The sequence below is a fragment of the Alligator sinensis genome, unplaced genomic scaffold (assembly GCF_000455745.1).
Source record: "Alligator sinensis unplaced genomic scaffold, ASM45574v1 scaffold1182_1, whole genome shotgun sequence".
Classification (NCBI taxonomy): domain Eukaryota; kingdom Metazoa; phylum Chordata; order Crocodylia; family Alligatoridae; genus Alligator; species Alligator sinensis.
In genome coordinates this window covers 617,525-631,466 of record NW_005842796.1, presented here as the reverse complement: position 1 = coordinate 631,466, position 13,942 = coordinate 617,525, and the positions used below count along the sequence as shown (strand labels likewise).

At 41.9% G+C, this 13,942-nt stretch overlaps 1 long non-coding RNA gene across 1 annotated transcript in view; it reads right to left on the bottom strand.

The window, feature by feature from the left end:
• Window positions 1-1,447: 1,447 nt before the first annotated feature.
• LOC106722868 overlaps window positions 1,448-13,942 on the bottom strand; it is a 44,843-nt gene continuing 32,348 nt past the window's right edge. The window contains exons 2-3 of the long non-coding RNA XR_001358874.1: window positions 2,095-2,177; window positions 1,448-1,469 (exon numbers count right to left, since the gene is read on the bottom strand). This is a non-coding gene — a long non-coding RNA (uncharacterized LOC106722868). The remainder of the gene's footprint in view (window positions 1,470-2,094; window positions 2,178-13,942) is intronic.

Below are 13,942 nucleotides of genomic sequence, written 5' to 3'. Positions count from 1 at the left end.
TTCAAAGATACACTAAAAGAATATTAATGGCTGCAAAGTCAAGTGCTCAATAGTTAAGAAATGCCTGAAAGAGGTTATCTGTAGAATCTGAATTTCTAACCCTTGTGTATATGCTTTATGACTGAGGCTTTAATTATATCACCCTACATCATTTGTCCCCCATAGGAGCCCAGGCCTTTTCAGCATCTAAAATAGGCTGCATTACGACACTGAATCAGGGCTGTATATTGAATGAGGCTGTTTGAAGCGTCCATGTCTCATTTCTTGCAGGAGCTGAAAGGTGCCTAATACATGAAATGGTGAACACCCATCCAGCATCAAGGCTGAGAGAAATTGGAGGACTGTAAAAGGAAACAGGAAATAGAACGATGGTACAAGATGGCATGATAGCTGGATATGGATTCAGGGAACTTTTTCCTGAAGCAAGGCATCATAGTGTGACTATTTTTTGTACCAAAACATGTCTGGAGTAGATGTTTATTTCTGTAGAGCTACTACAGACTCACTTTGGTACAAATGACAGAATTTCCACTGCACAAGGCAGTTGCTGGAATAATGCTCTGCTGTATGTGGGTCAACGCATGCAATTAGTATACCTGAACTGAAGCAGAAGTGACAGCTGAAGGATGGCAAATGTTTTCACAAGGAACTCTGTAACTGCAACCTGCATCCTTATTTTGGGGGCTTTCTTTAAAATAACCAAGAACACGTGCACGTGATGAGAAGTTAAACCCAAAACCCAGTCAAAAATAGGTTACACTGATAAAGAAATTATGCCTTTAGCAATCCTTCACTCAGCAGTGCATAAGCAATATATAGCTGACTCACTCTAATGTTGCTGTCACCGACATTATAAATATTTCAAAACAGAAGGCATTTGAGGGAAGGAGGAAACTAGTTCTGAGAAATTTTAGTTTGACCCACAGATGTCTAGAAAATAAATATGAAAAAGATCAGAGGCCTGGAAAACTGAGCAGCTTTTAATAGCAATTTCGCCAACTGTGTTGCCATCACTGGGAAATATTAGTGTGATACGATACCTCATATACCAAGATCTTTTTTGGAACAGAGTGCTGGCATTGTTGTTTCAGCATTAATTTTTTTTGAACTTATCACAGATGGTTAACATGGGCCATATATTTTCTCCTTTTAGTGGTCAGTGAACCTCTGCAAAGGCAGAGAGTGACCCTTTAACATCTCCCTGGCCTTTTCTATCTCCAGTTCACTGGGTTTACACTAAACCCTCTTCTGCACCATCTGCACATAACCATAGAGAAAGGCCTCCACATATGGAAGCACAGACAGTTAGAGAATTAGATACACATGACATATTTAAAAATGGGCACCGACCTGAACATATACATACACGTGGTTCTTTCTAATTTCTGGACAAACTGCGGGAAGTGGATCTGAAACTGTGCATTTGCAATTTGCAAAAGAAAAATTTGTGTGGGTAGATTTCTTTCTGCCTGGACAAATTTAGATAAAGGAAAGAACTAAGTAATTTTGGAAATTGTGTGTATTTGCATAAATTAAAACATAAAAGTCTCTATTCACTCAGTTTAGCTACAAAGCGGCGTACAAGGGCTTTATATTTGATGAAGGAGGGACCATAGAAAATATCAAAAGTAATTATTCAGTAGGGGCAAACTGCTAAAATACACAGACATTTAAAAGCTACTGCTTTCTGGGATTAATATAGTTTAGCGAAAGATACTCCAAGCAACTTATTCCAGTAAGAAGGATATGGTGACAGGGCAATAAGTCTACCCTGTCACAAAATGCAGAGAGAACAAGGGGGAAATAGAAAATTACTCGCCAACAGGCCTGGACAGGGGGAAAGCTGCACCAAAAGTCCCGGATGCCAATTAAGATCATCAGCTAGGAGAGCCGGCAAAGCAGCTAATGGGATGCTGCGGCCAGGCTCACAGCTGATCGCACAGGGAATTAAAAGAGAGCCGACCGAACAGTCAGCTCTCCTCCAGCAAAGGGAATGGCACAGAGGGAGACCCATGGGAGCATGGAGTGATGGCAGCATCGCGTGGCCAACCACAGGGACTCTGGAGAGTGATATACTTACAAAGATATACTTACCTGCAGAGCCGGGAAGATGAGGTAGTTGGAGCATCCAACCAGTGAGTTCGAGTCCAGTGGATACAGGACTCCATTCCGGAGGCCTGAAGAAGGGAAAAGAAAAGACCGAGCATGAATGTGAGTTTGGGGCATTGACCCAATATAATCCCACCCTGAAGGACAAGGGTAGGGACAAGTTGTATGACGGTCTGCTTCGGACCTGTGCAGGGAAGAACGGAGCAAGTGACCAAGTCTACGCACCTTGAACAACTGGGAGAATTGGGTAGGGTCTTACCTCCCAAACTCCTATGCACTTGCCAAGCTTTAAGCATGTGATTTGACCCAGTGAAGTCAAAGGCCAATGACCACGCTTACATAGTTAAAAATCAATAACCTGCACAAGCGTTTGGAGAATAGAGCCTTAACCAATATTGGTACTGCAATAAAACCACTAAGCCATTACCTAGATATAGGGAATCTGTTCAATGAATTTAATGGATTTGGACCCATCTTTAGCTTGAGAACTGTTTGTAAAAGAGGCGATTGTGCTGATTTGTCTGACACTGTAAACATTCAAAGAATAATTTTTGGACACACGTTTCAGTCTGTCAATTGCTCTAAAAAAAGTGAAAATGCCTTCTCTTCAAACGGCTAGCACAGAATCTTTGCACCATTCAAATCCCACCAAAACCCTATTTTTAAAAATTCACCCCATTACTGAATTAAATCCTGTGAGCAGGTAATTCAGTTTGAGCCATCTCTCTGGTCACCCAGTACCCTGTGCGTTTGTTTTCTGAATGAATCAGCAGCTACAAACATTAATTTCAATTAGCAAATACAATTTGTTTAACCATACTTTGTAATAGGTTTCACCTATAGTTAGTAAAGGGTTAATAAGTGACTAACGCATATATTCTAATAAGTGATTAATGAATTGTTATAGAGTCCACTAGATTGATAGGAAATTGGAGAGAGTTATAAGCATCCATAAGCAAAGCTACTTATGTCTGAAATGCAATTACAACATCTGATAATCATTCTTTAAACCTTTGAAAAACATTTATAATTGCACTTTAATGTAAAGCATGACTATGAATTATCTGCAACTTTTGTATAAACAAATCTAGTGGGCATCCACACCAAGCTGATAAATGGAGAGAAAACCTGGACAACACAGGAATTCGACTCAGAAGTTAATACATTTTCATAAACCATTTCTCTTCATGCAAATCTGCCTCTGAATTTTAATAATAAACATGTTACAACCTGTTTTTCCAAATGGGAAAATGTAGCATTTTACCTGTGTTTACAATTTATCTTTGGGAGAAGGAATTTCAGCTCCACTAAGGAGTAGAGGTAGTTAGCCATGTTAGTCTGAAGTAAGAAGAAGAGACTTGCAAACAGAGCTTGCAGCTTTTGCTGTAGGTGTAGTTTTAATCACTGGGGACTACACTCAGGCAACTAAGCCTGTTGATGCGGTATTTCTATAAGACATAAGGAGCTTTCATGGTTCCTTTAAAGACCTGCCAATGCCTGGGAAAAAATAGACCACTGAAAGCACTCTATTTAGAAAGAACATCAAGATCATATTTTCTGTATTGATCTCCCCCTCTTTCTGCATCATCAAGGACATTTGCATAAAAGCAAGTCCTTTATTCAGGCGTTCATTTCCTCCTGCTGCTTATTCTCCAAACTGAAGCTGTAACCCCAACAGGCCTCTCATTCTCATTTCCCCTGCACGAATATTGCTATGTCAAACACAGCCTCCAAGGCGAGAGCAGATGAAACCTGTAAGCTGAGAAGAGACACTTTTCATATAAAACATCCCTAATTAAAAAACAAAAACAAAACCATCCCAACAAAGAATTGGTTTGTAGGAAAGTGGTTCCCCAAATATCTCTAAATAATGATTCGATAAAAGGGATGAAAGTGTTCACAGTTTATGCATTTGCCTGCTTTGTAGCTTGGATTTAACTTTTATTAAAGGGAACATCAGAAGCTGAGAAATCTAAAATCTCTCATTTTTTTGTATAAGCCATGCCCATAAAAACCAGACATCTTTGCCGTGTATGTGATTTAAAGGGCTTAGGAACACAACTGGAGCACTAACCCATGCCTTATTTGCATTTTTATTATGGACCAGATTCTGATATTTTTTTTATGCAAGTCACAAGACAGGATGCAGTTCCAGGACTTCTACTTACTGCTAATGCTCTAAAATGCAGGCAGTTTAACTCAAGCAATGCACTGAGGAGACTGAATGCAGAACCAATTAGAAACAACAAAAATGGGCACATCTCTGATATACTTTAGGCGTGCCTGTTAACATATTGTATTATTTGAGCACGATAGTGATCCTTTTTCTTTTGGTCACGTATATATATATATATTTGTCTACTGCATTCCATCTAGCCCATATTTAGGCAAATATTTATATTTTATTTTGATTTTAGACTGCCTGTTTTAGTACCCTAGGTGCTTCACACAAGTCAAGGGCAAAAATGATCACTGCCATACACTTAGAACTGCCATCTCTCTCATCCATGCAAGAATCACACTCCTCCATTGTCATAATTATAGTCCTGTGTCAAACATACTCATCATAGATCAAGTCAAAACTTCCTTCGTGCAAAGGAGGATTTTGCGAGCAGGCCCCCAAGATTAACAACTCTGGGCTCCGGAGGACCAGCTGGAGGCAATTTCCAAAGTTCATAAATATTTCAGGAATAGGTAGAAAGGTTGTGCCTCATGGTCAGAAATGGACTCTGTTCTCACGACACACCACTGAACCATGATCCCCACATTTAGGTGAAAAACCAAGGCACAGGAGTAGATTAAGTGGCCATGCAGGGAGTCTATGGCAAAATGGGAATCAAGTCTCCCAAGCCTTCTTCCCTATCTTAACCACAGGACCCCGCTTATGCCTCCCCAGTAAGAGTGTTTTCCCAGCAGTCCTCACCCATTAAAACCAAGGGCGCACTACCTCAAGCGCCTCCGCTCATCTGCTGAGGCAGTGCACGGAAAGATAGGTAAGTAACTTGAATAATTGAGTCCCAATCTATTTACTTCTCTTCAAAATAACTGGTTCCCCAAGTTATTTATATAGAATATAAAATACTGTTCTCTGACAGTATTGGAAAATTACTGAGTAAAGGGAAACAACAGTAAATCTACAGGGAGACAAGATACTTAAGATAGAAGTAAAACCAGGCAAAAAAATGCTCAGGTCGCAATGCATAATTACCTTACAGGTGTTTAATGAATACAAAAATTTAATTTAGAATATATTATTTATAGCTGCTAAATGTGATAGCATGGAAAGCATTGTTCTTTACACCAGATGATAAAGATCATAAAAATGAAACATGAAATGTGTCCATTGTGAAATTATTGATTTGTCTGTTTACCTCCGGGAAAAGCATCAGGGTCCTCTTGCAGTGCAATTACCTGAAGTATTTACGCTAGTTAAGGTAGTTTGAGGGAAAGCAGAGCAAGCCAGTTGCCTAGAAACCCCTAGTGGCTAGGTATAAATAACATTGATGGTACTAGGGATGGGGCAGAATTGGCATGGCATAACAATCGGGCTGAGACACCAGGCAGAAGGGGATAACAAGAACACAAGGAGCTTACAGATATATCAGGGGTGAGCATCGGGGGCTTGGTGAACAACTATTCACCAAAGCACTCCAGGGGAAGTCCAGGAGCAATGGTCAAACTCCTAGAAGAAAGTTTCAGAGTAGATGTAAGGAAAAACCTTCACGGTTCATGTGATCAGACTCTGGAATAGACTCCCAGCGGGGGTGGTGCAGGCACCTACCCTGGAGATCTTCAACAGGCGACTGAGCGCACACCTTGCTGGGGTTATTTGACCCCAGCTGTCTTTCCTGCCCAGAGTAGGGGGGCTGGACCTGATGATCTTGGGAGGACCCTTCCAGCCCTAAACTTCTGTGAACACATTCTGTTTATAAGCTTCTCTAATAGTACAGTTATATTTTTACCATGCATCTAGACTAGAAAGTGAACAGATTTCTTAGAAGAACCCCTCAAGTCACAGGCACCAGACCGATATATTGCAGGACATGCAACAGCAACTCCAGAATGATTTTTTAAATGATTAATTATTTCGAATAAATAAATAATAAATTTATTTCTTTATTAAATTATGAGATGACTAGAGAAACAACACTACTATACCAGAAGTAGCTCAACAGTGGTTACTTTCATGTTAGAAAGGAATAGAGATATGTTGGAATATAACCCTGAAGAAAAGCAGCCCTGTCTTCTATGGACCACCAAGCCAGGAGGATGAGGCGAACCAGGCTTTTTTCAGACAGCTAGCAGAAGTTTCCTGATCACAGGCTCTGGTTGTCATGGGGGTCTTCAATCCCCTGACATCTGATGGGAGGGCAAAACAGCAGTGTACAGACAATCCAGGAAGTCTTTGGAGACAACTTCCTGGAGTGGCCAACTAGAGGCCATGCTCTTCTTGTCCTGCTGTTCACAAAGAGGGAAGAACTGGTGGGGAATGTAGTAGTGGATGACAACTTGGGCAGCAGAGATCACGGGATGATTGAGTTCAGGATCCTGAGGAAAGGAAGGATGGGAAGCAGCAAAGTACAGCCCCGGGACTTCAGAAAACCACTTCGACTCGCTTGGGGAACTAATGGGCAGGATCCCCTTGGAGGCCAGCCTGAAGGAGAGAGGAGTCCAGGAGAGTTGGTTGTACTTTAAAGAAACCTTACTGAGGGCACAGAAACAAACCATCCTGACGTGCAGGAAGACTAGCAAGTATGGCAGAAGACCAGTCTGGCTTAGCCTGGGTCTCTTCAATAAGCTAAATCACTAAAAAGGAAACTTATCAGAAGTGGAAACTTGGACAAACAACTAAGGGGAAGTATTGCTTGGGCATGCAGGAATGAAACCAGGAAGGCCAACATGCAATTGGAGTTGCAGATAGCAAGGAATGTGAAGAGTAACAAGAAGGGTTTCTAGAAGTATGCCAGCAATAAGAGGAAGATCTGGGAGTGTGGGTCCTTTACTGAATGAGGAAGGCAACCTAGTGATAGATGAAGTGGAAAATGCTGAAGTACTCAATTTCTTTTTCACCTCGGTCTTCACAGGCAAGGTCAGCTCCCAGACTATGGCACCTGGCAGCATAATTTGGGGAGGAGATGAGCAGTCAATTGTGTCAAAAGAACAGGTTAGAGACTATTTAGAAAAACTGAATGTATACAAGTCCATGGAGCTGGACAGGAAGTCAGCTCCCAGACTATGGCACCTGGCAGCATAATTTGGGGAGGAGATGAGCAGTCAATTGTGTCAAAAGAACAGGTTAGAGACTATTTAGAAAAACTGAATGTATACAAGTCCATGGAGCTGGACAGGAAGCACCCAAGGGTACTGAGGGAGTTGGCCGATGCGAATGCTGAGCCACTGGCCATCATCTTTGAGGACTTGTGGCAATTAGGAGAAGTCCTGGATCTTTGGAAAAGGGCAAATATAGTGCCCATATTTAAGAAAGGGGAAAAGGAGGATCCAGGGAACTATAGATTAGTCAGCCTCACCTCAGTCCCTAGAAAAATCACGGAGTAGATCCTCAAGGAATCCATCTCAAAGCACTTGGAGGAAAAGGTGATGAGGAGCAGTCAGCATGGATTAACCAAAGGCAAGTCATGCCTGACCACATTGGCAACGCATTGGCAGGCATGGTGGGGGGCACGTGTCCCTCCCTGAATTCTGAGCCGACAGCAGGGCACAGGGCTGCAGCCTAGCCAGAATCAGGGCTCTGCAGCAGCAGGGGTGATGGCAGCAGCATGATTTCTGCAGTGGGGCGTTGGGCTACAGCCTGGCTAGACCCAATGCCTGGCAGTAGAGACGGCGGCAGTGCAGAGCTGCATCTCCCACTGTCAGCATTTATGCGTCACCTGTGCCTGACCAACCTGTCTTCTATGATGAGATGGGTGGCTCTGTGGATGCGGGGAGACCAATGGGTGTGAATACCTTGACCTTAACAAGACAGACAAGGTTCCTTGGGTGAATTTGATATCTTTTATTAGACCAACCCAAATGGTTGGAGAATAGTTATTAAGCAAGCTTTTGGGTTCAAAAACCCTTCGTCAGGCTAAGGAAGTTTCAGCAGTTGGTGTGTGCTCTTCCTGGATGGAATGATCTTAACAAGGCTTTTGATACAGTCTCCCACAACATTTTTACAAGCAAACTAAGGAAGTATGGGTTGGATGAATGGATGAAGGTGGATAGAAAGCTAGCTGGATCATTGGGGTCAGACGGTAGTAGTCAATGACTCGATGTCTAATTGGCAGCCAGTATCTAGTGGAATCCCTCAACGGTCAGTCCTGGGGCTGGTTTTGTTCAATATCTTCATCAATGTCCTGAAAGATGGCATAGAGTGCACCCTCAGTAAGTCTGCAGATGACATCAAGCTGGGGAGAGTAGTAGATAAGCTGGAGGGCAGGACTAGGATTCAGAGAAACCTTGACAAATTGGAGGATCGAACCAAAAGGAATCTCATGAGGTTCAAGAAGGGCAAGTGCAAAGTCCTGCACTTAGGACAGAACAATCCCATGCGCCGGTACAGGCTGGGGGCTGTCTGGCTGGGCAACAGCTCTGCAGAAAAGGACCTGGGGGTCACAGTGGACAATAAGCTGAATATGAGCCAACAGTGTGCCCTTGTTTCAAAGAAAGGTAATGGCATACTGGGCTGCATTAACAGAAGCATTGCCAACCGATCAAGGGAAGTGTTTCTTCCCCTCTGTTCAGCACTCGTGAGGCCACATCTGGAATACCGTGTCTAGTTTTGGACTCCCCCTCACTACAGAAAGAGCATGGACAAATTGGAGCAGGTCCAGCAGGGGGCAACAAAAATGGTTAAGGGGTTGGGGCACATAACTTCTGAGAATATGATGAAGAAACTGGGCTTTCTTAGTCTGGAGAAAAGAAGACTAAAGGAGATTTAATAGCAGCTTCAACTGCCTAAAGGGAGATTCTGAAGAGGATGGAGCTGGACTGGTCTCAGTGGTGGCAGATGACAGAACAAGGAGCAACGGTCTCAAGTTGAAGCAAGGGAGGTTTAGGTTAGATATTAGAGAAAATGCTCTCATGAGGCATGTAGTAAAACACTGGAACAGGTTACCCAGAGAGGTGGTGGAATCTCCATCCTCGGAGATTTTTAAGACCCGGCTAGACATCCCTTGGCTGGGATGATCTAGTTGGGGATGCTCCTGCTTTGAGCAGGGGGTTGGACTAGATGATCTCTTGAGGTCCTTTCCAACCCTAATTTTCTATGATTTTATGAAAGGTGGGCAAGATGTCGTCCCATGCCTCACAGTAACCAGTGGTCAGTGAGATGCTTTGTAGGCTAGTTCTTTTCATCCTTAGGAAAAGGCAGACATGAAATTACACAAGCGTAATCAAGTGGTACTGAAAGTTCTGCACGTGTTCCCATTTTTCAGTAAAGCAAAAACTGTGGAGTCAGGGCTTATAAGCCAAACCAATCGTGACAAATACAAAGCAACACTGAAATATCTGGCATTTTCTCTCTCTCTCCCAACTTGCCCTAACAGCTGAAATCAGCTGAGGCACTCAAACTAACAACTACCACAAAAAAGGAAAGATATTTAATTACAATTTTGGAGAAATTTTTGGCTGAGGGGGAGTTTTAGTAAAATATTTTCCTAGTTCTGAATATTATTATTTGGACCCTAGGATCCTAAGTATTGTCAGCCACTGCATACAGCAATATGAAGACTGAAATAAGGGAATATAAATCACATTTTTTTCCTCCTGTAAACACTCAGAATAGTCACTGTTAAAATTCTTCAGTTGTCCTTGGCCTCCATCCTACAAAAAAATAACCACATATGTAAGTCTTTCCAGGATCCAGGCCTATGATATCTAAGTAGGAGACAGTTAAAATATAAATAAATCCAGTATTTCAGATACCAGAGCTTGGTAAAATGTCTTGATTTTTCATGTTGACCGCTACATGTGCAAACGACAGTATGTGCAAACTAACGGTGCCCGACAGAAAGTTACCAGGAAGAGAAATGTTAATTCTTGATCCCAGGGAAGTCCCCTCTACTGGAAGTGCTCTGGGGCTCTTAATGTACAAGCTGAACTGTTGTGATATTAGCTTTAGGGATTTTCTCTATGAGACCCTACATGGCAAATGCTTATGTAACTGATATACTCAAGTAAAGGAGGAAGGGCTATCAACCCTGCTTGAATTGTGTTCAAAGAAAGCAGTTTCCATGATGTTCAAACCTGAAACTAAAGACTCATCCCCGTTCAAACAGAATGTGCCATCCCTCAAAGGGTCACACGTTAAATTAAAAAACCATCAGTATAAAGACTGATGCATCAGGAACATCTTACAATCTGCTTGTAGAGCCACTTGCTTAATTTACAGGATACCTCACTCCAACTCAGACATCAAGGTAACACGTACCCACCCTCACTTTTGTACACCATTATTGGAATAGGTTAAAAGGGGTCACTAATGTTAGCTGAGGTAACTTGGGAGTGAGTATTAAATAAGAAAGAAAAATGGGTCCTGCTTTCAGGCTAATTAACTCAATACAAGGCAACATACTTCAGGAACAACAAATTAGAATTCCAAAACCTCAGGCCAAAACCTGAGAGTCTGCCCTCAATTAAATCTTTTGTTCAAATCAATGGATGTTTTGGCTAGCTAAAGGATTCAGAAATTTCCCCCTCTGTGGACAGCTCAGATCCACAATCATTAAGACAAGTTATTTTATTAAAGTAATTCAGACAGGAGACTTTGTGCTCCACAGATTTTGATATCCTTGTTTGAAGTTTGCAAAGTCAAAAACCCAAACCACCCAATGTCGATGCTAATAAGAAACACTAAAATATGTTGCAAATAGTATAGTTTCCCCTTCAGTATCTGGAACCCTTTAGTTTTAGATCCCCAGGGATGGGGATAGCTAGTGTAAACAGACCAGCATTTTGATTAGTGCTTGAGAAAAGCATCTCTAAGGAAAAAGGGTATGCTGCAGGAAGAAGTGTTGACTTGTAACAAATGGAGCTTTTACTTTTGAATTGGTCTCAAACCAATGTCACTCTGGAAAAGAATTAGCGTGTTACTGGAGCTGTAGCTTCAGATAAATCGAAGCAATTTATCTGAAGCTACAATTCCAGTAACACAGTAATGCGGCTGATCTCCTTCAGAAACAATCAGGCAGGCAAACAAAATACTGCAGAGTGTCAAAAACCTCTTCCTAACCTCTTGAGATCTGGTCTGGTTACAGAGTGAACTGTACCAAGGCCTCCATAGCCCTGCTGGCTATCCATCACTCTATGGTTTTCTGGGTAGCAACACCCTTCCAACTGTGTTTATAGGATACGTCCAACTGTTTTGCAACCCGCAAGCCCTATACCTCTGGAAGCATGTGATTAAAGTGACTAAAGAATGAGGAAAGTATGGTTTTATCTTCACAAAAGTAAACAGCATATCCAGCCAGGACTAAAAACAAAGGTCAATGAATGTAGCTCCCCTTACCTAAGCTTTAACTTTCCTCTTTCCTTGCAATGGGTAGCAAGTTTCATTCTGCCCCTCTGTGCATGGAAAGAAGAGCCTGCCCTAACACACGTTCTTTGCGCCTGTCTGCCACAGACTCGGCCCCAGCTATTCCTGCTTGACTCAGCCCCTTATTCCCATTCAATTTTTTTTACCTGTGGCCTTCAATGACTTCATATTCAGGGGAAGGGGGAAATAAGTCTTGCTACCTAGCCAGAGCCAAGAAGGGACACTCCCTAATTCACATCTTCCCCTATTGCACCTGTCAGGAACTTCTCTCTAACATTGTTTCATTTCCTATTTGCTTTCTTAACTGTAAACAGGCAGGAAAGATGCTATCAAGTGGTCTGTTTATGCATATATGTTATAAATAACTTCACGATGCCCTCATTCTCCACAAGGTAAGTAAAAAAGGTGCTTACATGGTCCTTAATATGTGAGTTTAACTCTAGGGTTTGTGCAAATCAAATAATTAAACTTATTTTTATTACTTAATTTTTCCTAGAATTTTCAATTGAAACTGGTGTGCTTTTATACTAAATCAATGCATAGGGTTTGCTGCCTGCTGTTATACAAATGCTGCAATTCATCCTAGCGAGTAAACTGACCCCTACGTACCATTTGCTTTGGTTTTAAAGCACTTATTTCCTTTTGAATGAAAGGCACTATATTAAAGCAAGCCTTTTTTCCCCCACTTTCAGAACATGACAGAACACAGAAGCATAGAACAAAGTCTGTTTAAATACCTTTTCTAAATCAAGAAAACTCCATCCATTTTAACAGCAACCAGAACCAGTAGTTCTTTATACATGATCTGAATGCAGCAGATGTTAAAGAAGCTGTTTATTCTTCCTCAGACTGCTTTAGGTAAAAAAAATCAGTGACTTGCAAATAGGTACACAAAGAAGGTGAGAGACCCAAGATGCCTTGAAACAGTTTTGCTATGGGGCAAGTGGGAGCTTAAGTGACCCTGTAATTTCCCAAGTTCCTCAATTTCATTATCTTCAAGACTATCTTCAAGACTTTGTTTCCTTTCTGATGTTTTTTCCCTTTGCAAAAAATGGGTGTTGCCTCCAGCATACCTAAAAATTTGAAACATTTTCATTTTCTTCTCCTTGAAAGGTTAGTATACCTGAGGCTGAAGTTAATGATCAGAGATGCACTCAAGTGTAGACTTTGCATAATCGCTCTCTCAACCCTGCTGTAAGGACAGCCCTGTAGTTTTTCTTGGGCGATCGAGAATAAATGTTACATCCTCTCCAAGTCTCAAGCAATAAAACTATTTATAAAGTTATTTAGAGCAAATTTATGATAACTTCCTTTCACTTTACAAAAGGATATGAACTTCTTTGTAGTGCTGATTCATTCCCATGAAGAACATGACAGTAAAACATCTCAAAGATAGTCCTTTCTGGCAGCAACACCGGTGTGAACGTAACAACAATTTTGATGGGCACATCAAGTGTCAGCGGACATTAATAACCAAGAACCTTCAAACTACTTTTCCTCTGTGCATCTGATCCAAAGCCATGTGAGATTAATCAAAAGACTGTTTATTTCAATGGCACAGCTAAGATGAGATGAGTAATAATTTATAATCAACAGGTGCTGTAGGGCTAAAATGCAAGAGGACCCAAATTCCAGCTGCTGCTGCTGGGAGAAGGGCATAGCAGGAGTGGAACTATTTACTCATGGTACATTGGAAAGTAAGAGGTGTGGACCTTTTAGTATGAAGATGTGCCATGTTTTCCTCCAAATTTCTTTCTGGGAATTAAAATGCCTATATCTGCCTTTTTCATAGATATGTAGGAAAGTAGAGCTGGAAGTGGTCCAGGTCCCTGCGAACCACAGTCAAATTGATTTTGACCTGGGTCGGGGGGAAGGGGTGGTTTTCCACTGCAGTGCCCCCCCACCCCCCCGCCCCACACACACACACCCACCTGTATGCTGCCAGCCCCCTCCCTCCACGCCCCACCCAGCAGTAGCTCTAGGGTGACTGCCAGCTGGGGAAGGAGGGTGCAGGAGCCAGTTTAACACTGGTTAATACTTTTCTACAGTGCAAACCTTAACTGTTCCTTTCATCCCCTGCATCAATAATCAGAAATGCTGCATTTCAGGATTGTAAGATAGAAGGATGGCAGACGCAGGCCTCCGAAAGCTGCTCTCTCCATGGTGCATGCAAGTCATTATTCTGAATGCTTCTATCAATTATAAATGTATTAGTGCTTATTAACTGTGGCCAGAAGGCATTTTTTATTGGCGCACACATTTCATAACATGAGCAGAACAGGGCATCTGGAGGGTTATCTT